Consider the following 22,473-nt stretch of genomic DNA (forward strand, 5'->3'; position numbering starts at 1 on the left):
TTGAAAAACCGCTACTCCAAAAATGGCTCCAGAGAAAGAAAGCCCAGAGGTGGTGAAGAGAGAGTGGAAAAACTTAAATTTTCTTTTTCTTAAAATAAAGTGGGAATTATTTGCTTCAACTGCAAAGAAGAAATGTCCCTCAAAAGGGAAAAATAGCCTGAAAGTAACCACCCCCCCCCCCCCCAAGTTGGGCTAAGTGCTGGGACAAACAGACAAAATAACTGATGTGCCCAGTAAATCATCTTGGGGTGGGGGAAGGGTGGGAGAAGAGCAGAAGCCAGGCATAGTGTTAACTGATTCCAGCAGAGGCAGTGAGCAGCAAGGGGCCTGGGCTATGGGATACATAATTGGCTAACGAATAATAAAGCCAAAATTGGATATTAACAGCAATTAGTTTCTGTAGAGGCACTGGGGAAAAGAGCTGCAGAAAACCCCATTGGGCCTTAAGCCGAAGCAATCTGAAATTAAACCAGTGCCTCAATTAAATGGGAATAAATATTGCCACATCAATCTAAGTGTGGGAGGGGGCTGCAGGGAAGCCCCCTGTGAAGTCCAGGTGCACCCTTCTGTGTGTCAGAAGCTGTAGGTGGCATGACCTTTGTCAGGCACGTTCTGGTCCTGACCTGTGGCCTCTAGGGGTTAACTGGCTCCCTTTCCTTGGGCATGTGACCTTGAGATCAGGGCTCTGAAGCTCATTTCAGGGCACTGGCCTACTAATCCAAAAGAGCTTCACATTACTAACTCTGCACTCTGGCGGGCCCAGCAGATGCGGAAAAGGAAAGACCTTAGTTTTTAAAAACAGAGACCATGTCAGCCGACGAGAACGGCCGTCCCTCTTTCTGCCTGGGACCGGGCCTGGGGTTTGGAGGGCCAGGAAGAGGGAGCATCTCTGCTCCTCTCTTTCAAACCCGCTTCTAAGCGGCTCCATCCCCTCTGGCGTAGGCTCTGGGATTAGCGCTGAGGCTGAAGAAGAAATGTGTCATTTTCCTTCTGGGTTGAGGTATTGCTGTTTTGGGGTCTTGAGAGAGTGTTGTAGGGGTGGGGAAGGAGGTGTTTGGGGACGGCGAGGACGCGTCGCCGGAGGTGGTCGATTGCTGGATCTTGAGGGAAGATGCCCGCGCCCTGGCCGGTCGCGGTGGGTGTGGAGGACAGACCGCCAGGCGGGCGTAAAGGGGAGTGCGGGAGGATGCACCGAGGCGAAAATTGCTCGCCACACCGCCCCCCACCCCCTCCACCCCCTCCACCCCCCCCCCCCCCCCCCCCCGCCCAGCCAAAACCCACCCTTATGGTGCTTTCACCCAAGCGCTTTGATGGTGGGAAGCCAAAGGAGTGGCTAAGAAGTGACTTTTGGGTCAAGGTCCTTTCCCAACCTCTCCCTCGCCCTACCGGCCCCCGGGCCGCGCCCGCCCGCTCCACCTTCTCGCACATTCTGAGGCTTTCCCGGGGGCGGGATTAGGTCATGGAGGCCGCAGGTCCTGGAGTGGATGGCAAGGAGGCCCGGGGGAGGACGAACGGCGAGGGACGGATGACCGGTCGCCTGGTCCTCCCTGCGCAAAGGCAGGCGGGGAGCGCAGCGGGGAGGGCGCGGCGTCCGGGCGAGGCCTGCGGCTCGGGAAGCTCCGGGGCGATGGCAGGGGAGGACTCTTCGTCCTGCCAGGGCCTTTGGTTTGGCCAGGTCCCGTTCTTCGACTGAGGATGTACCCGCTTCCGAAGGGAAGATGTCCTTCCCCTGACCGCCCCGCATTCCTGCCCCCGACTAGGCAGTCATCTCTAATGTTGACCGTCGTGTGTCCCTCTGGCGCTAGAGTCAAACTGGGGGAAGGGAGGAGCGAGGACAAGGGAAAAAGGTGACTTTCTGGGTACAGTCTCTGCTGTTGGTGACCCCAGGCGAGCGGGCCCTGCCCTCTCCGCGTCTGCCCGCGACTCCGCCCACACTTCGGGGCAGCCTGAAGCTTTGGGAAATGCAGGATGACCAGGCCTTTGGGAGCCCAACTTTCTTGATTCGGGTAAGAAAAAAAATCAAAGCCGGGAAAACGGGAGCGAAAAAGCAAAGAAAAAGGAAACCAGCACTTGTTCACTTTCATGTAGCTCAATTTAGATGTCTCAGGGGCATACGGAGAAAAAAGAGAAAAGAGCCCCGTGCGTGTGCGAAAGCTGGTCACAGGGAGGGCCCGGTGGGTGGCGAAGCCGAGCTGGGCACCCCGTCTCCGGCAGGACCCGCACACACTTGGCTCTCCGCGAAGAACCGCCTTAAAAACGTTACCGCAAGTGGCAAATTGAACTTCAGCGAAAATATTGCCTCCTAGGTCCTGGGTTTCAGTATACGTATATGTTTAGGAAATAAGTAGATTGGATTTTAATTTAAAATGATCCTCCCCTCACTTTAATTTTGAGAGGGAGAGCCCCTAGAGATCCTGGAGATTCACTTTTGGGGCGTATGCAGCCATGACTCAGGTCCTCATTTTTTGGGTAACATTTCCATTTTAAGACAAAAGGGAGAAGACAAGAAAACGAAAAGGTGAACCTATTGAGAGTTGCTACCCTTCATTTCTGACCTGGAACATTCTTTGCTCTCAGTAAGGCCTGCTTTTTTTCCAGGCCATCTAAATTTGGTGCCGATCTCTCCAGGCCACCACAGACCCGCAGAGGGTGGCACAGAGCAGAGTACATTGACTGCAATGAATCCCATTTGAAGTCCTTTCTCTTGTCCTGTGTCTCTGCTGGAGATTCACTTAAGTATTAAATATGTTTTTTTAAAAACTGAAGTCCAATTGAGTAAGACTTGGCAAAAACACCCAAATGAAAGAATTGTAGGTGGGACTTGGAAGAAAAAAAAATCTTTATTAGGTATCATAATTCTCATAATTGTTATTATTGACATACGCATCACCGTGAATCAGCCAGGCAAGCCTCAAACACACACAGCACCAGCACAAACCTCAGCCCGTGTTGACTCATGGGGCTTTAAAACCACCCACAGAGTAGATGTGGAGGGGAGGCTCCATCTGTCCTAGGGAGAATGCTGTGCAGCTGCCCCCAGAGGACTCCATTCTAAGGTTGGAACAAGGGGTGGGGGTATTATGTAAGTTCAGTAGAGGGAAAGGGAAAATTATTTCCCTGTGCAGACAGTATAGATGGATGGATTTTTGTGTGTATGCGGTTAAATGCTTTCCTATAAATATTAGCAATGGATGTGGTTATGCGAGCAAATGTCTGTATATCTGTGTGTATATGGGCATATGCCCGCTGAGAAACTACCCTCCCCCCAAATATTTATTTCTCTGGCTAAGGCTCCTCCTGTGTCCACAAAAACTGTCTCTCCTCCCCAGCCCTTTGGTGATAGAAGTGATAGAGAGTTTACCTTTGTCTTTGTTAAAGGATCAATTTCTTTCCGCTTAAACAGAGATCTGGGCCTGGGCCGTCTCTGGCAGGGGAAAAAAGAATATTACCAGTCTTTCTTTAGATACATTTCTAAATCCATCTTAAAGTATCTGGTAGAGTAACCTTTTGAAAACATATGAGCTCCCATCAGCATGAGGACCATAATGATGGTGGCCTGTGTGAACCGAAGGGGGCCTGAGCATAGTCAGTCAGCAAACTGCCTCAAACGTGTCCTACACTTTTAAAATCACATATTTTCCCCTTCGTTTAAGCCACAGGATGTAATTAGAGGGGCTCAAATAGACAGGTAGGGGAGAAGATGATGTTGAGAGTTAAAGAAATGCCTTGAAAGAGCAGAAATCTTCAGGTTTCTTACATAAATATTGTTGGACATAAACAGGCCCGAATATAGGGGAAGCGAAGAAGCTAGGACTGACCTTCACTCTGATACCTCTATTTGGTGAACACAAAAGGGGCCTTGAAATTACACAGGGGGCAGAGTGGTGCATTCTTCTCTGCCATTTTTGGCCATTAATACCCCACATAAAAACACATTTCATAATGAGACCTGGTGAACACAGAAAAATCCCCACCCCGATACACACAGACCCAGCAACCCCAGGGCACTCCCCCACACAGTAAAGCTTTCTGGAACAAGTGTTTGCATGAGTAATAAAATAAAAATACGCCCCTCCCAGCATAGATTATCGGCAGCAGGAACCTGGCAGGCCTTGTCCATGGTGCCTGCGGTTTAAGCTCCCAGGGAGACGCGTGTTAGCTTTCTACCTAAAAGGGGCATTCCTTGGAGATTGTATTGGTGGGCAGGCACATCAGCAAAAGGTACAGCCATGTCTGATGAAATTATGGGGAAGCAATTACGGAGATGAGGCTCACTGATGTGGACAACTGTGGGGCAAAGGGTTGGTCCTCAGAAGCTGAAACCAGGCCCTAAAGAACTGTCAGAGCAGCCTTCCCAGCGAGGAGGGAGGGGGAAAGGCAAGAAAGCATCCTTGGGAGAGAGGTCTATTTTGAAGGCAGTGGCTGCAGGTGCCTCTGAGGATGACCCTGGCTGAGGTACAGGGGCCAGTGAAGCTGCTGTCTCTTCTGGCCTATAGCCGGGCTTGCCTTCTGGGAGCACACCACACCTGCAGTTTGCAGGATGTGAACTGCAGCCTTTCTCTCTGCAGGGGTGAGCAGGTTGTGGCACATTTCTGCAGACCCAGAGAAGGTTCTGGGAGTGTCTAGATGGGGTATGGCACACTTAACCTGGCTTGACTCCAGACACTCCTGTAGGAGGGCTAAGGAAGAACCCAAGAGACAATAATTATAGAATGATTGGTACACAGTAGGTACTCAATAAATATCTGGGAGGCATAAAGGCTAGGATCCATGTATCCTTGCATACTAATTTATTTAGTGGGCCAGACTGAGGCTTTGGAGAGGAGAGAGCTCCTCAGTCAGCCTCAACTGAGACTCTCTTAGGCCTTGGTTAGTGTGTCAGGAATCAAACTCAAATCCTGAGCATCCCTTATGGCCTTGGCCTTGCAAAGACAGGCCTCTGCCAAGGGTGGGAAAAGGGATGCTGCAGGCTTTCTGGGTAGGAAGCTCCAGCTCTTGGCCTCCTTTCTCTGCAGAGACCTGCCCCTCCTCCATTTTCTCCACCTGTAAATTAATGAGTTTAAGTCTTGCCACCGCCCACTGCAGCTTGGGGGTTAATACAGAGCTGGAGATGGGATGGGGCTGTCACTGTGCAGAGCGAGGGGGCTCTCTAGGACCAGCAGCTGCTCTAGGTCTAGGGCTGGGGAGGAAGGCCCAATTTGGGAAGCAGATCCTTCAGGATGAGAGAGTTAACTCTTTCCATTCCCTGACATTCTCTTTCAAAACAGTCTCTCCTCAGACCCCCACTTGTACACGGTCTATTTTTCCTTCTGTTCAGATTTTAAAGGAATGCATACTCCCCCCCCCCCTTGGGTACATGTAGGTTATTGCGCCTCTCCTTTCCCCTATATGTCCTGGATCTCTGCCTGAAACTGCAGTTATAGCGCAAGAGGAAGCCAGAGGCTCCTGAGGGCCCTGGCCAGGCTTTCAGCCCTGATGGAGCTGGTGGACCATTCTGAGTTTGTTTCTTCTTCCCTAGATATCCCAGTGACTTCCTTAAGCTTGTCAGGTGCCCAAAGCTCTACAGCAAAGCGTGGCAAACACCTCCCTCCTCCTTTTCCACTGGCTATACCCCTCCCCCCAAACCTCAAGCAAACACAATATATCCGCAGTTCAACTCTGGCACAGTCTGCCAGTCTTCTGGATGCCAGATTATTTTTTTTAAAGGGCAAACCAAAAGCTAAGCCCGGAACAAAAACACAGCCACGGAGGAAGGTGTCGACCCGCACACAATGCACCCAGAGCCCAGAGAAAACTCGGCACACAAGCCTTCCGCAATGCGCTCACAGGCAAGCCCCCTCCCACCGCATCTGTGCTCGCACAGATCTGCGTTTCTGTCATAGAATCAGCCTCTGTTTCTCTCTCAGAGACTGTTTGCATCTCTAAGCCCCTGTCTGGCACAAGCCACACACCTTCCCACCCCAAGGGCTCCGGTTCGGGGCAGCCCAGCCGGAGGGAGCCGGTGACCCCTCCCGCCCGAAGCCGCAGCGCTGAGCTCTGCGGAGGGCGCCTCGGCTCTGTGGCTCGTTCCTTGGCGGGCCCTCGCGGACCGACGGTGCTCAGCCAGCCCCATTCTTGGCATTCACCGCGTGCCTTAATTGTATGGACATTTAAATCAAGGTCCGCTGTGAACACGGAGAGAGAGGCCTTTCTCCTGAGGAAGGAAAGGAGGAAGGAAGGAAAGGTAGAAGATAGGAAGAAGATGGAATGAGAAAACAAGGAAAAATAAGTAAAAAGCGGCGCGTGTGCGTGCGTCCTGACAGCGGGGAGAGGGATGGGGGAGGGGAGTGCAGGGAGAAAAGGACCACAGCATCCTCCCTACCGCAGCTCCCCAATCACACAGACAATGAGATAACAGCGACGTCTTCCAAAGGCTCTTTGTTCTCCCCCATCCTTTCGGATCCAGGCTTTTTCCTGCAAAGCGGAGGGGGTGGAGGGTTGGAGGGTGTGGGTGGAAGAGGGAGATGGAGAGATGCCTCCCCCGTGTTAATTACCCCGACTCCCCTCGCCCCTTCCCCGCGCCTCGCCTCCCCTGCAGCTCCAGACAATGAAGAAAACAACACCAACCCCACCTCGCCCCGACGCAGCAAACCCTACCCACCCATTTCGCCCTCCGCTTTGCCCAGGAAACTGAGGGGGGCCAGGAGGAGGAAGACGAGGGCAAGCAACGAGGAGGGCAGCAGGGGCTCGGCAGCGGCTGCCAGGGCAGGGCGAGCCGCCGCCGCCTTTACCTTGCTCACGGAGTCCAGGCGCAGCCCGGCCGGGCGTGCCGCGGGGGCCGCTGCCGCGGGCCGGGGCCGGGATCTGGGCAGTCAGCCTTCCGGAACTCGCCTGCTGCAGTCCTCTCGCTCAGGTCCCAAGTGGTGGAGGGGAAAAAGGAAAAGGAAAAAAAAAAAAAAAAGGAAAAAAAACTCATAAGAGCGAGGCCCATCTGGCCCCTCATCAGCTTTGTCAAGTCTTGCATACGCTAAAATGCTAATGACCTAGATAGCTCATGCAAAATGCAGCAGGGAGGGAGGGAGCGAGGGAGGTGGGAGGGAGGAAGAGAAAGAGTGAAGGGGGGAGAGCGAGGGAGGAGGAGACAGAGGGGAGGGGAGGGGGGTGAAGGGGAGAGAGGGAGAGAGAGAATATATGTCTTCGAAACACCCCTACCACTCTCCCCACCCCACCCTACCCCACCCCAAACTGTCAACGGGCTTTACCAGGTAAAGAGTGGGCGTAGATTTAAAAGGTCACTCGTGTCTAATGCGGCTGGATCCCTGGGTCAAAAAAAGGGAGAGAGCGAGAGGATGAGAGTCCCCAAAGCCAAAGGGATAACAAGACATTATTTAAGCCCCCTCCCGCCATGCCCTCCTCCATCTCTCCACTCTGTTTACACACAAATCCAGACGCCTCCTTATGTGTGTACACGGACATATCAATTTTTATCAGTTTCTCAGAGCTCCTATCGATAGACACCCGCATTTTCATCCCCAGCAAAACTCATCCTGTGAACCAGAAGGGAGGATTTTAAAAAAACTCCTTCTTTTCGCAGTCTTCCTCCAGCTGGTGCGTCCCCACTCACCTCTCCCTCGCCCCACTATTCCCTGAGCCCTCCTGGCGACGTCTCCGGCTTCTACTCTTTTCTAAGCCTTCTGCTGCCCCGTCTCCGCTCCAACACCCGGATCTCCAGAAAGTGAGTCGGGGAGCAGGAAAGCCAAGTTAAGTCTATCCGATCTCCCACAGTTCAGCTCCCTTTCCCAAAAAACCTCCAACAAACCCAGGCCCTCCCCAACAATGACACTGTTCATGCACACCAAAAGGATAAATCAAATTCAGCCCGAATACCCTCAGAGGTCCGTGCGCCGGGCGGGCGCCCTTGGGCACCGGAGATCACTGTTTCCGAGCCAGCGCTCCCGCGCGTCCCTTCTCGCCGAGCCCAAAGTGCTTTGTCCGGGGGTCCACTCAAGGTCTTCCTCTTTATGTTCTTCCTTTTGAAGAGACTGGTCTCAGTCCGCAGCGTTTCAGCCAGCCCAACGAAAGGCAGTAGATCTACTGGAATAAAAGGGATCAAGATAATATACACGCGGATGAATGAGGGAGGGCTGCGCAGAGGCAAAGGAAGTCCGCATCCAGGGAGCGGCCGCCTGGGCCCGAATTGCTTCCTTCGCTGAGGAAGGGGCGGGCGGCGAGAAGGCGCTGGTGGTCGCTCCACCTGGCAGGAGGAAATGGTAACCATGATAAGGAGCATCATGATGATGATCATGAGCGTGATAAAAAATTCAGAATCTCCCTTTGGTGAACCAGAGCATGCGTGCAGGAGGGACTGCACTGCTGGCGGCGGCGGCCGGGGGGAAGGAGAGGAGCGCAGGAGGCAAAGGTTGTGGCGGCAGCACCCTCAGATGAATAATAATAACGCGCAGCGCAAGTTGCGGTTCAGCCTGGAAATCCAGCCCTCCGCGTGAACTCGCGTCGAGTGCGGATTGCAGGGGATGGGGAAGAAGTGGGGGAGGGGAGGGAGCAGGAGGGAGGGGGGAGGGTAGAGAGGAAGGCAGAGAGGGACAGAGAGAATTTGGAGCCTTTTAATTTATCCTTACCAAGCCCTAATCCCGTTCGCCGTCCTCTTTGGGTGAGGTCGATCTCCTTTTTAAAAATTATTATTCTTTTAACGGATTATTCAGCTAAAAGAAGCCACATCTGCTGACAGTACCGAAAACAAGAGGATTAGGAGCCGGTCCACAGCGCCTGGCCCGCAGCCCCCCACGCCCTCTCTGCACCAGCACACGTCATTCTCACTGCCCCCGGGTACCTCCCTCTCCTTCTTGCTCGGGGAGAGCTGTGCCAAGGAAAATGCGGATTTGGGGAAAGTGAGAAGTGGGAGCGCTCGGAAGAGCGGGAAAGCCAAGGCTGGAGGTGGCGATTCGCACCCCCACACTCACACGCGCTTCCGTTGATCCGTTTCTATCCTGGGAGAAGGGGCCGCTTTTGCCGTGCCCACACGCGCGGCATCTGCAGTGGGCCGTGCCCTCAGCTCCCTTAACGTGACCTCGGCTGTACAGTCCAGGGCAGACTCCCCTCAGCGACCCGAGGCATCGAACCTACACCTGAGTCCACCGCCCCCTTCGCCTTCCTCGGCCCCAGCGGCCGCGGCACCGCGCTTCGTCCACTCCCTCTCTCTGCCGCTTCTGCAGATGGAGCGGGGGGCTCGGCGCATCGGCACGCCCTCATCTTCTCGTCCCCAGGCCCGAGGCGCCGGACTAGGGTTTCTGCGGGCCGCGGCGCGGACAAGGCCCGGGGTGGGGGTGGTTGAGGGGCTGCGGAGGATGCGGTTGACATCACTGCGGAGAGCGTGCGGCTGTCCGGTCGCTGCGGCGACCCGGGCGCCTTTGCACCTCCCCCTCTCCCCCACAGCCCCAAGCTGGCGTCTGGGCAGGACAGCGGCGGGGGGTGGGGAGAAGGGCTGGTGGCGGGGGTGATGGTAGTCCCATCCCCCGGCCCCCTGCAGTCAAGGTGAACGTGAAGGAGAGCGGGCGCGCGTGCCCGGGCCTCTGGATACGTGCGCGCTCCCCTCCCGGCTCCCCCCTCCCAGCCCCCGGCGCCCTCCCGCCGCCCGCGCCCGCCGGGGCCAGATGGACACCCGAGATTAGAGAGGCACGAAAGTGCGCCTCCACGTCCGGCCGCCACCCGTCCCGCGTACGTTTAGACTCACTTCGGGGAGGCGCCTTTTGTTGTGGTGGTTGTGGCCGTGATGTGTGTTTTTCCGGGAGCATGGGGTTAGCTTGGCCTTAAGGAAGGACTCAGAATGAATCTGCCCATAAGAACAAAACCCAAAGACGCCCTCCCTCCCCGACCCCCAACAAACCCCACTAGCAATGAGAAATCTTCGGTCTTTCCGAAGAGTCGGTTCAGCAGCCGCCAGAGTCAACCCAACCCCGGCCATTTCCGCACACGCAGGGCCCATCTGCTTCCCCTACTCAGGCTTGTCTTCTTTGATGACTTAAGAAAAAACCTAAGTGTTTCTTGGGCAGCGCTGGATTCAGAACAACGAGAGATGGATAGGAATAACAAGTCCCTGACAGCTAAAAGCAGCTCCTCAAATCAGATGGCCCGCGCGCGGCGGCCGAGAGTGGTCCTGCGGGGGTCGCGGCAGATGCGCGCCCACCGAGCGGGAATGGGCCCAGCGAATGGTGACCTGGCGCTACCCTGTTCGCTTCAAGGCCATTTAGGTTCTTGTCAATTATTGCGTGTTTGCCCCCAAAAGAGAAGAATAGCAATCTCAAAACCTCATAGCACTGGCTTTTTGCCTCCAACAATGTACCACGAGAAGCTTAAAAATAAGCAGTTTTTGTAAATTCTAAGAAGCGATTTAAATTGAGAGGCAGGGAGAGAGAGAGCGACAGAGGAGAAGAAAAGAATATAAACCATCCTGCAGTAGATTTTTAATGTCTGAAGACCGTAGTTAGTTGAAAAAAGCCATCATCTGGGATATCTTTCAGGAGGAAACTTACCATCCTGATAATGTTCCCTTCAAACTAAAATACTTTTCTGGTGGAAAAAACTATATTGGCGATAGCTAGGCTCAAGGCTTCCACCATTTTGATGAGGGTTTTAGATTCAGGACTATTTATTTTCCGTTCACTAAGAAGTCCTTGAGCAGACGGTTTCTGAACGCCTTTACGTGGAGGGTTGGGGCTGCGACTTGAGTTCCAGGTTGTCTTGACTGAAGGGCAGCAAGACATACCGCTGCTGTCCTTTCCGTGCTTTTCCTTAAAGGCCTGGTTTTGTTTAGCTTGAGGACGGTTTCAATGCGGGCCTCCTGCGCTGTTGCTGCATTGCAGGATATTTGCTCTCTCATCTTGCGGCATGGGGGGAGGGGAGCAGAGAGATGGTTTTGTAACAGGCTCTGCAGGCCTGAGTGGGAACGCCTCAAATGATGAGCCCCGGGTTAAAAAAGAAAAGGGGGGAAAACCAGCTGATGCTGAATTAATAGTTAGAGCTTACCCTTGGGGCTTTCTCCAACGAGGGGTTCAGGAGTCCTTTCCCCTCCCCCAGTCACAGATTTCATATCTGTTTTTAACCAGTCTGATCAGATGCTGGGGCATTTGTGATGGCTTCTTAAAACCTAAACCCTTGGGCTTAAGAGCTGTCTATACTCCTGATCAAACTCGCCCCATATACTAACACGTTAAGAAATTACATTGTAAAACCTCCCCAAATCCGATTGACTGGGCTGTTTGGGGCCCATATGGCTGGACAGCTGTGCTGCTCCACGTGAAAAGACACCATTGCCCCTCGGATGGTATAAAGCGGGGGTTCCCCAGAGAGCTCAGACATGACCTAAGTATTAGCTTAGCCTGGGGTGAAGACTGAGTTAAATCTCTCTCTTCTTGGAGGTTAAAATAAAGACAGCAACAAAAATCAAAAGAGGTGCACTTTTGAATTCATTGTAAATTGCATGCCTCCCGCTGGTCCCACCAAAGGAAGGAGAGAAGACCCGAGAAATAAACTCTCCTCAGCTTACCACAAGCATGACGTTAGGCAAACTGAAGACACAGGAGATTGGAAAGAAATATATTATTTGCCAAGCGTACCATGTGTCGGTGACATTTGTGGTTCCCTGTTCAGAGAAGCAGGGTTCTGACCTCAGCCGATGCCTCAGTGTTAACCATAAAGAACAGCCATCAGAGCGAAATTTCCATGGTGAGAAGATGAAACCGTGCTTTCAAAAGGAAAGCCCATTATGAAATGCAGCCGGATTTAATTTTTAATATGATGGCGGATCCTCTAACGCATTCTTTGCTGGGGTTTGCATTCAGGAGTGATTCATTCTGTGGCAGAAATCAAAATAACACTCTGCAGTACTTTTACACTGGCTCCTCGTTTTTAAAGGTGTCCTGAAATAGAATATTCTATAACCTTCAAGTTTTGGTGGCTGGAGAAGCTGAATACAAAACTTTGCTCCTCCTGAGGTGTTCAGGCTAGATAAGAATGAGGCTTGTTCTCACGAATCTACGTGTGCCTGTGAATACTGCCTACTGTCTACTCCTAGTTCTCTTCAGCCCTTAACAAATATTTTAAAATAAGGAGGAGGCAAAAAAAACCCTTAAATCAATCTGGAAAGTTAAATGGGGGAAAAATACTGGTTAAAAGGTTAGATTCATAAGCTTAGTCCAAAGTCAGTCGACATTGTCTTGGAGAATTATCTCAATAGTGAAACGACCTGATTTGAAAGCTTTGCATAGATTGAGCAGACACGGAAGTGTTCCTTTAGTGTCAGTTCACATCCTTGGAAATAGCTACAAATAATTCTGCAGTTACTGTGGCTTTCAAAAAAATAAACAAAACAATTGTGTAGATATTATTTGAATGGCATAACTAATGATGGAATCCCAGGATCCTTTCGTTTCCTTCCTGTTTGCGTAGAAGAGGAAAGCAAGGCCCAGAGAGAAGGGAAACTTGCTTCTGGATGCCATGTGGCTGGTTTGTAGCAAACGTAGTGCTAAAGTTAAGAACAAAACCAGCTCTCTTCACCTCTTGCCTGTGTATTTTTCTGGTACATTTAAACTTCGAGTGTTTTTTAGGATTTTGGTAAGTAAAAGAAATAGCCAACTAAACCCTAGCCAGTACATTTAATGTGTAGCTTGGATTTGATTTTGTGAAATTCAAGTTTTTCTATTTAAATTTCTCTAGTTTTAGCAGTATTTCAGAACATATTTAGGAAAACACGCCTCCTGTGCCAGCCCCTTGTGGCCCCGGAGGGGTAGGGCAAGAGCCACACAAAAGTTTCAGAGCCTTTGGCCACGTGAATTAAGTGCCTCAACAGGCCTGGAAAATAATCACATTAAAGCTACAGCCAGGGGTTTTGAGGAAGGACCCTCAAGACAGAGGGCTGGCAAACAGCATCCTTTCATAACTGTTCTGGAGAAGGAGGCACATGGCAAGAGTCTCCGACACATATCTAGTATATCAGGTGGCAGTTACCAAGTCAATTTGTTTTGTTTCTCCATTAGTTAATAAATTATTCATATTGTACAAAAAAAGAATCTTTGGGAAAAAAAAGAAAATTAAACTGTGGCATGATGCAGGTGACTTGTATGACCTTGGGCAAGTAAGTCACTCTCCTTGTTTTGCATCCTCTTCTTCAACATGAGGTGCTTGGAGTAGATGATTTGTAAACTTCCTTTCAACGCAAATAGTGTATGATTCTATTGTTTAAAAAAAAAATCTACATGTTCCTGAGTCTGGAAGACATTGTCTCTCTTTTAAAATCTACCTGGCAGATGCTGTGCAGGACCTGAAAAGTTGAGCACAGAGAGCTTAGGGAAAAGTAGTGTGTGTGTGTTTAAATGGCTTTCATCTGAAGGTATAACTCTCTTTATTCTTGATTACTCTCTGGGTCAGGAAAAGGTCTCTATATGAGGTGAAAGCATTTTTCCATCCCCCTGAGAATGCCTCACCACAATGTAGCAGTCTGCCTCTGGTGCCTCCACATAAGCAGATCCCACTTGAGCCTTGTAGCAGATTTAAAAGCCCTCCCCTTTAGCTCCATCATGACCTAGATTGCAGGATGAAGACTAATGATTCGTTTGCAATGCTTATGATGGGCATCTACTGCAGGGTTCTCCCCCCTCCCCCCCCGCCCCCACCTTGTTGAGAAAGAAACCCTGTTACCCTTATCATCTGATATTACCACAAGTAAATATTTTTGTTCTATTGCTACATAGGGCATGAGGCTATTTCCTAATGAATTATCTGCCCCAGGGAGAAGATCCATAACTCGCCAGTGCTTCAGGCAATTTTTAGCATGTGTCAAATTGTGTTTGCATTGGAGAACTTGTACTGTTTTTTGGTGCAGGCAAGCTATCCGTTTTTCCTTTCATCTTTATGCGGAGATATACAATTCAACATACCTTTATAAAGGGAAAAGCCTTGTTTATATTTAAGAGTCTGTTGGGAGCATGCGAACGAAGTGTTCATATGCATAAAGGAAGAGACCACAGAGAGGATATGATGCTCGTGTTCATATGCCAGACACTGTTTTAATGCAAACTGGACAAGGTTTTCTTTGAGTTTCATTTAGAGGCAGCTAACATGTACTAAAAATTATGAAATCAGTGCATTACACTAGAAAAAAATGGTCCTGACTAATAATGAGGTGCCGATTGGTGTGTTCATTAACTTACGGATTTGAAGCAGAATTAGTAGAAATTACTAAAATGGAAATCTTGTCAATCTTAAACGAGACAGCTGACAAGTCAGAGGAAAAAAAAAAACCCAAATGTGATTCATATCTTGTAGGATTGTGTCTGAGGATGATTTAAATAAATTTGGACATTAGGTGGTGACAAGATGAAAATGAAAAATAGCATCCAATTGGGCGAAAGACTGTAGCAGGCCTGAGGGAGTGTAAAAAAAAAAAAAGGAAAAGGAAAAAGGAAGAGCGAGGGGGTCGTTTGGAGGATAGTTTGTTTGTAATGAATGAATGAATAGATGAAATCTAGAATATTTATTTCCCAGTAGCCGACACTCAGGAGACATTCAACTATTGTTCATACAATAATATCAGTGTCCCTTCTGTGTTGAGCAGCATCAAACAGATTATCTGCATATATAACTCTACTGGGAGGCCAAAGAATCGTCAGCGAGAACTACGGTGCGGGGAATGACAGCTTACTTTTAATCTTTAATTTCAAAATGCTGTAAACAGCATTTAAGAACACTGTATGCAAAACAAAGGGGGCCCCTGCATGCCAGCCAGCTACGTGCCAGGCACAGTGCAGTTTAGATGTTTTTCCTATATTATTTACAATCTCACAGCCTCGCTAACTCCATTTTACAGAAGAGGTGACGGCTTCCCCAAGCAGTTAAATGACTTTCTCAAGTGCATAAGCTGGAATTGGAATCCAGTTATGACTGGCCCCAAAGACTCTGCTTTTTCCGTTACAACTCCATGCTGCAGGCTTACCAGAAGGAACAAGAATAACATTATATAATGTAAAGCTGATATAAAAAAAATTGTAAGCATTTGTCCTGCCTCATGTACCAAGTTGAAGCAAGCCGTGTGAGACTGACAGAGCAGATGAGAAACACCACTTAAGATAATTTTTCCTGCTAAACTCTGTTGTACGCTATGCAAATATGATTGCAAAAGTGGAACATTATCAACACTTTAATGCTAGTTATCTTTCAAAGATGATACTTAGAGTAATCAACATAAACTTAGTATACTGTATCCTAAATAATAAAAATGTTCGCTTGCATCATTCTGACATCTTAGTACAACCTAGAAAGCCGATCTGGATGATATATAGTGATAATAACATTCCGCATTTAAACAGCTCTTAACAGTCACAGCGTTTTGTCACCTGGGGTGGGGTGGTGGAGGGAGCTGGAAAATAGAGAAGGACTCAGGGGCTCCTTTGGGGGCAGAGTGCCCGGGGAAATTCTGCTGCTGGAGGACTGTAAATCAAGGTGAACATACTTCCATTTGGTTCTGGACGAGCTCCTGCTTGAAGGAGGACCCCTGCGTGGCTGAGGTGTTCCCTGTTTTTGGTGCATGATCAGATACCATGAGCAGCTATCAAAACAACATGAAAGGAAACAGTGGACTGAAGCAAGTGATAGAAAAGGCAGGAGGGAGTAAAAGAGAAATGAGGGGGATTTCGTTTTTATGGGATTTATTTCTCAGTTTAATTTATATTTTTAAATTATTGAGCTGCCCTAAGACAGGAAAAGATGGCATTTCATTCTAAATTTCTTACTAGTCTTATGTAACAACTACAACATTACCAAGAGTTACCATATAATAAAGGAGCCAGCATGCTGGCAAAATGCCGTGTGGTGTGGGCTACCGGTCTGGGAGTAGCCTCGGTTCTAGTTCCTGGTTTGCCACAAACAATGACCTGGCCGCGTCACTTCTCCCTCTGAGCCTCCCTCTCTCTTTCTGTTAAGTGGAGGGTGCAGGGATTCTTTCCATTTACCCAGAGCTCCAGCCTTTCTTTGTTCTGTTCCCTGTTCCCCACTCACGAGGCTCCTTCCTGATGTTTGCAGGACAAGATCTCACCTCAGTAACCGGCACCTCATTATGTTTATTCTCAACGGAAGTTTTGAAAGGCTGCAACATCAATTAATAGCATTTTGGGAACCCCTAAGGTGGTGAGGGATGGCTGTTTGGGGGAGACAGAAAACGGTCTCCTGGCACTTCTGAAATTGTGCTGGTTTTGCATGGGTCTTTGTCCTCTTCTACCGTAGAGGGTGGACTCTGTAGGAGAATAAGCATGGGTCTTGGAGCTGAGACAGACGTGAGATCACATACTAGGTCCATCACCCACCTACTTGGTGACTTTGAGGACTCAATATAGGGATGATGATAATGCTGACATCACAGGGTTATTGTTTACTGAGAGAAAACCCTGAGAGAAGTTTTGTACTTCTCTGTCTTTCTGCCTTCTCTCTAAAGGGTTGGGCCAGGGATGACCCCTGCTCCTGTCATCTCCTTCCTGCCCCAGAAGAAGAGGGGGCAAGGGAGGTGGGAAGGTGAAATGCAATGCCACACGCTGCGTGTCCATGGTTAGCCCCAGTCTGAGCAGAAGGGGAGGCTGGGGAAGGACTATTTCATGAGCTGTCCCATAGTTGACCCACAATCTGACTGAATGAGCATTGTAAAAACAGCACATTGTGAAACAGGGAGAAATGCAGCTACCAACTCTTCCTGAATGCTGGGGGAAAGTTTTTGAATCCTGAGGGTTCTAGAAGCTTCCACAGAAACAGAGGTCCAGCAGGTGGGGAACATTGCCTCCCCCAGGTGACAGGCAGTCTTGACTCCATTGTGAGAAGCATATTCAGAGATGGGAGAGAATCTTAGAGCTGGAGGATGGGGAAATTGAGGCCCAGAGGCCGGAAGCACCTTGCCCAAGGCCACGTAGTTATTAAATGGCTAGAAATCAAAGATGAAAGGGCTGCACAATAGTGCAGGAAACCAAGGCGGGTCCTGATGAGACGAGGAGAATTCTCTGTTTGGGGATCTTATAGAGTCCATTGACTCGCTTTCTCACTGGGCCTGATCACTGCTCTGACAGAACCCCAAGATTTTGGGGTTCTCTTTTAGAAGGCGAATAGTTATACCTACTTCAGAGAGTTGTTGTCAGGATAAAGTGACACAGTGCATAAAAAACACAACACAGGGGCCAGCCGGTGGCGCAGTGGTTAAGTTCACACGTTCCTCCTCTCGGCGGCTGGGGTTCGCCGGTTCAGATCCCGGGTGCGGACATGGCACTGCTTGGCACACCATGCTGTGGTAGGCATCCCACATATAAAGCAGAGGAAGATGGGCATGGATGTTAGCTCAGGGCCAGTCTTCCTCAGCAAAAAAGAGGAGGATTGGGAGCAGTTAGCTCAGGGCTAATCTTCCTCAAAACAAACAAACAAAACACAACACAGTGCCTTGTCATAGTAAGTGCTGAACAAATATTAGCTAAAGACACTTTTTTTACCCCAAAAAAAAGGAGAAAGACTCTTAATGTAATTGGCTTTGTTCTTGACAACAGTTAGAGAAGTTCTCCAATGCCTCATGGCAATGGTTTCACAGAGGAGGCCGATGGCAACTATGTTTTCCAGGGGTCTAAGCAATTCCCTTTCTTTTGAAGACCTTAGCCTTACAATTGAGGTCTGTTTTCAAGGAAGTGACAACCTACAGTGTCTACTTTATCACTATTTCCCTTCTTGTACAATCTACTAGCAGAAACAAGAGGACATACTGAAGACTTTAGCTGTGCATGTGAAGTTCTTTGGGGATGTCTGGGAGAGACAAGATGAAATTTAGGATTTGTTTGATGGGATGGAACAGCACAGACTGAGTAAGAGAGAGGGCCAATTTTTAACACCCTAAGGGAGACATTGCAAAAAAGCATCCTTAGACATCTTCTTAAATAGTAGGGTCCTAGACCCTTCATTTCTGGCAATAAGAAACCTGAAAATCTCCTGGAAATTAATACCTAAAATTTTTAGGTAAGATATAAATTTTCCTTTAATTGCATAATAGAGCTTGAAGGAAATAAACATAGCTGGACCGGAAATAAAATCTAGGTATATGCTGTTTACAAGAGATGCATCAAAAACACAGAACAAAAAGGTGAAAGGAAAAGGATGGAAAAAGGAATAACAGGTAAATACTAACCAAAAGGAAAACTGGTGTAGTTTATTAAAGTCAGATAAAATAGTCTTGAAGACAAAAGACATTATCGATAATAAAGATGGTCTCCACATAATGAACAATGTAAAAAGAACAATTAAGTAGAAAAACAATTCTAAACTTGTATGCTCCTAGAAACTTAGCTTCAAAATGTGAAAGCAAATAATGAAGCAATTGTAGTGAGAAAATGACAAATTGGAAGTGATAGAGATTTTAAGGTACCTCTCTTGGTAATTGCTAAAAACAATTGAAACGGATATAGAAGAATTAAACAGCACACTGTCAAGATTACTGCAATGGAGAAGCTTGGAAACCTCTTGTCAATAATTAGAAAAATTACATTCTTTTTGAGTATATGTGAGACATTTATAAAACTTGATCATGGACTAGCCCACAAATGAAGTCTGAGCAAATACTATGATATGATGTCATACAGATTGTTATTTGACTACAATATAATTCGGTGAGGAATTATTAGCAAAGGAAAAAATCCATCTGCTTTTCCCCATACATTTGGGGGTAAAAAGGCATTCCTAAACAACTCACTGACCCAAGAAGAAATCATGTTGTAAATTACTAATTAATTAATTAAAATACTACATATAAAAGACTTTGTGTCTTGCAGTCACAGAAATACTTGAAGGAGAACTTATAGCTTTAAAATGTTTATAATAGTAAAGAAGAAAGATCAAAGACTAATGATCTAAGTATCCAACGGAAGAAGTTAAAAAAAGAAAAACAGAGTAAGCCTAAAGAAAAGAGAAGAAAAAAACAATGATAAGAGAAAACGAGGGGCGGCAGGTGGCGAGATTTAGACTCCAATGCCGTCTGGAATAGGTCTGTGGCTGTTCTAGGATGAAGACAAATCTCCCTCCACTGCAAATACCTTTCCCTCTCTTCAGAATCTGGTCTCTCTCCTCAGAGGGCCCTTCTCGTGGCATCTGTGTCATCTTTGCAGCAGACTAAAACAGTGCTTTGTTCATCTCTGTAGCCTTCACATCTAGCAGAGGCGCTCAGTGCTTCCATTGAGTGACTTTTCTTCTGTAGTTATTTGTGTATTTACTCCTTTTGCTAGATTGTAAACTCTTTGAGGCAGGAACTCTATCTTTCTCATCTCTACTCCTCTACAACGTGTAAGCTGGGAACTTGTGCAAAGGAGCTACCTGATATTTAAATGTGTTTGAAGTTGAATCGAGTTTGTAGTCAGAGCTTTAGCCCATGGGCTGGGAGAGAAATGGGGGAGGGAAGGTGGAAGTGATTTCTGACTCTTCTAGCCTTGGGAATGTGATCATAACTCAGAATAGGCTACTGCTGACCTTCAACACAGAGGAACTTTCCTGATGTGTGGGCATAATTTTGTGGCTTCTTAAGAAACTAAAAAGTAAAAAAATTTTCTAAGCCCTCCGTTGGAGAGAAGTTCCTTTCCGGGTCCTGTCTGTGGTGGGGATGGATGAGAAGTGGTTGGTGGGGGGAAGGCTTTGGAGCTGGATGCTGCCTAGGTTTAAGTTCCCCACTACTTTTCAATGTCATCATGGTAAAATATACATGACACAAAATGTACCATTTTAATCATTTTAAATTGTACAATTCAGTGTACATTAAGTACATTTATAATGTTGTGCAACCATCACCACTATCCATTTCCAGAACTTTCTCATCCTCCCAAACAGAAACTCTGCCCCCACTACTATTTAACTGTACAATTTTGGTCAAGTTGTCAGTTTCTCCATCCATAAATCGAGGCTAATCATATTATCTACTGAACAGGATTATTGTCTGGATTAAATGATGTAACACACGAAAACTGCTTAGCACGGTGCCTGGCACTGTGTTTCAACACAGTGTTTTTAACACTCAATAAGTGTTATAGTAGAAGAGAACAAGGAGAAAGAAAATCCAAATCATTTGGAGCCAGGAGGGGCCCTGGAGATAAGGTGTGCATAGTTCATGGAAAGCATGCTGGACAGCATCTTGTGGGTTTGACTGGAACTCTAACGTTGGCAAATAACCTTGCAAGGCTTGAAAGGTATGGGGCTGGAGGGGGTTATCCCTAAAATTCCTTCCACCACCAGCACTACATCTGGCACGTCCTGGGAACTCAAGAAACGCTTGAATACGTGAATGAATGAACACATACAGAAACATTTCAGTGCTCAAAGAGAGGATAGTCTTGGCTGACAGTTTATCAATGAGAAGGCTGAGACTTGGAGAAGTAAAGTGACTTATTCCAGACCACACCATCAGGGTTAGAGCTATCCTAAAAAACCTAGGTTCCTAAGCTTGTTGTGCAATCTTAACTTGAACCAGAATCTCCCCAAATAGGAGAGAAACCTGAGAAAACCCGAAAGGCCCGTGCAATGTCTAGTTTAAAGTCAAAGTTTGCAAATGTTCAATGTCATTTTCTCTGCTCTGACTACACACTTGATCCAGAATGTTGCAGATAATTGCTTTTTGTTAGAGAGAAAACGTTTCCTTCCACTTCAGGGGCAATGGTCATTCTGGTAAGGAGGATCATAGAAAATAACTTTTTTAAAACCATGATTCTTGGAACAACTAGAAATTTTTAAAAGACTCAAAATAGCCTGCACATTTTAACCTCACTCAGCCTCAGTTTTACCTGTGGGGTATGGATAACAATACCTCATGAAGCTGTGGTGAGAATTTAAGTGTAGTAAAAAATGTGATGGAGTCTTGCACAGTGCCTGGCAGATGGATGGCATTCAGCAAAGATTTGTTCCAAGCAAAGGGGGATATTATTGATGAAGCATCCTCTCCAGTCCTATCAACAACCCGCTTGACCCTGATGGGAAAATTTGCTGATGCTGTATAGCTCCAGGGTGATCCAAAGGATAACCTCGGGGGAGGAGGTAGCCGTTAGGACTTGGGCAATTTATAGCAAACATGTGCTGCTGTTTTTCTGCTGCACCCTAGGTTGCAGTTAGTCAGAAATGGCTTCCTATGTTTACTGGAAACATCGAGAAGTGCCTCAGCGACACTAGTGCTGTGACTGCAGTCTATTCCCAGGGATTAGGTCACTTGGCATAGAGGCAGGCATCTTGTACCCACATAGAGCAATGGGAAGAATTCTGCACTGGGTTCTAGACCTGACCACTTATTAGCTCTGTAATCACTTCTCTGAACCTCAGATCCTCTTCTTTGAAACAAGGGGCTTGGAATGCATGATTTCTCTGAACCCCTCCAGCTCGACAATACTACATTCTATTTATTTCTTCCACTCACAGTTTTCCAAGTATTGCTGCTCAGTGAAAATGAGTGCCCATCCGTGTGTACAATCACATACACTGACACAGACACACACAGACACACACACAGACACACACACACACACCATTTTACACCCAGAATCTTCACTTAGCACAAAAACCTAATGCCCCATTGAATAGCCATTTTACTCACCACCTTTAGAGTGACATAGCCCAGCTGCCTCTGGACTTGAACCTCATCTTCCTTGTGTCTCGGTGCTTCTGCTGCCAAATGAGGTAGAAATGGTGCAATCTGATTTCCACCCCCTAGAGCCACTGCTGCTGCGGCTGCTGCAGCGCCCGCCTTTTTGACCATGGATGCTGCATCAGCACAGAAATGCTGAGCACAGCACATTTCTGAGCTTTGGGAGGCAGACTGGATTGCTGCAGAGGGAAATGGGTTTCCATTCTTCCAAGGGCTATTTCCACCTGCGAGTTTCAGTGGTAGGAGGAAATTTACTTTTAAACATTGCAATCTCCAAAAGGAAGGATTTGCGAAAACTTGGCTTTTGCTAAGATCAGACCCCCCTTGTGAAGTCAGATCTAATCATTCGGGCTTGTGATCTGGCTTCTTGATTCAGACATATACACTAAGGCAATATTTGTGTTTGTTGATGTGACACGGTCTTTAGGGCATCCTAGTGCAAATGCCTGGCTTTTTTCTTCAAGAGTGGTGTTTCTACAGGCTCCCACAGTTTAGGGCGACATCATTCAGCCTGATAGAATGAGATTATCTTTGTGGTGCTGGCTTTCCTGCCATAATCTGCTGGGAATGGAACAGGGGAGAGGCCAGGACTGATTAGCTATAGGGGTAGTTTACTTTTAAATTTTCACAAATGTCTCCCTGAATTGCTCACTCAGCTTTTGGGGTGCCAGTTTCTTTGGTGGCCAGTCTTCCACTCCACATAAATCCTATAGCTGATGGTCTCTGGGCATTTTTGCCACTCTGAGTTTCAGTTTTCTCATCTGTAAAATAACATCACTCACAGAGTGATCATCAAG

General features: G+C 47.9%; 1 long non-coding RNA gene and 1 other non-coding gene across 10 annotated transcripts; both read right to left on the reverse strand.

Moving 5' to 3' along the window:
- Window positions 1-2,821: 2,821 nt before the first annotated feature.
- On the reverse strand, window positions 2,822-21,781 carry LOC102147856 (uncharacterized). Of its 9 annotated transcripts, none has more exons than XR_011434544.1 (8): window positions 21,626-21,764; window positions 8,616-8,715; window positions 7,867-8,073; window positions 7,242-7,298; window positions 6,771-6,887; window positions 6,362-6,453; window positions 3,362-3,424; window positions 2,822-3,051 (listed from the first exon to the last, which is right to left on the reverse strand). It is a non-coding gene; the product is annotated as an uncharacterized lncRNA (long non-coding RNA). The 9 variants fall into 9 exon arrangements; XR_011434548.1 differs by having other exon boundaries at window positions 7,867-8,070; window positions 21,626-21,763; XR_011434547.1 differs by lacking the exon at window positions 21,626-21,764 and adding an exon at window positions 8,958-9,316 and having other exon boundaries at window positions 7,867-8,070.
- MIR124-1 (microRNA mir-124-1) lies at window positions 6,113-6,180 on the reverse strand. Its single transcript, NR_032792.1, has one exon. It is a non-coding gene; the product is annotated as a microRNA mir-124-1 (primary transcript).
- Window positions 21,782-22,473: the final 692 nt, after the last annotated feature.

This window comes from Equus caballus, chromosome 2 (assembly GCF_041296265.1).
Source record: "Equus caballus isolate H_3958 breed thoroughbred chromosome 2, TB-T2T, whole genome shotgun sequence".
NCBI classification, from domain to species: Eukaryota; Metazoa; Chordata; class Mammalia; order Perissodactyla; family Equidae; genus Equus; species Equus caballus.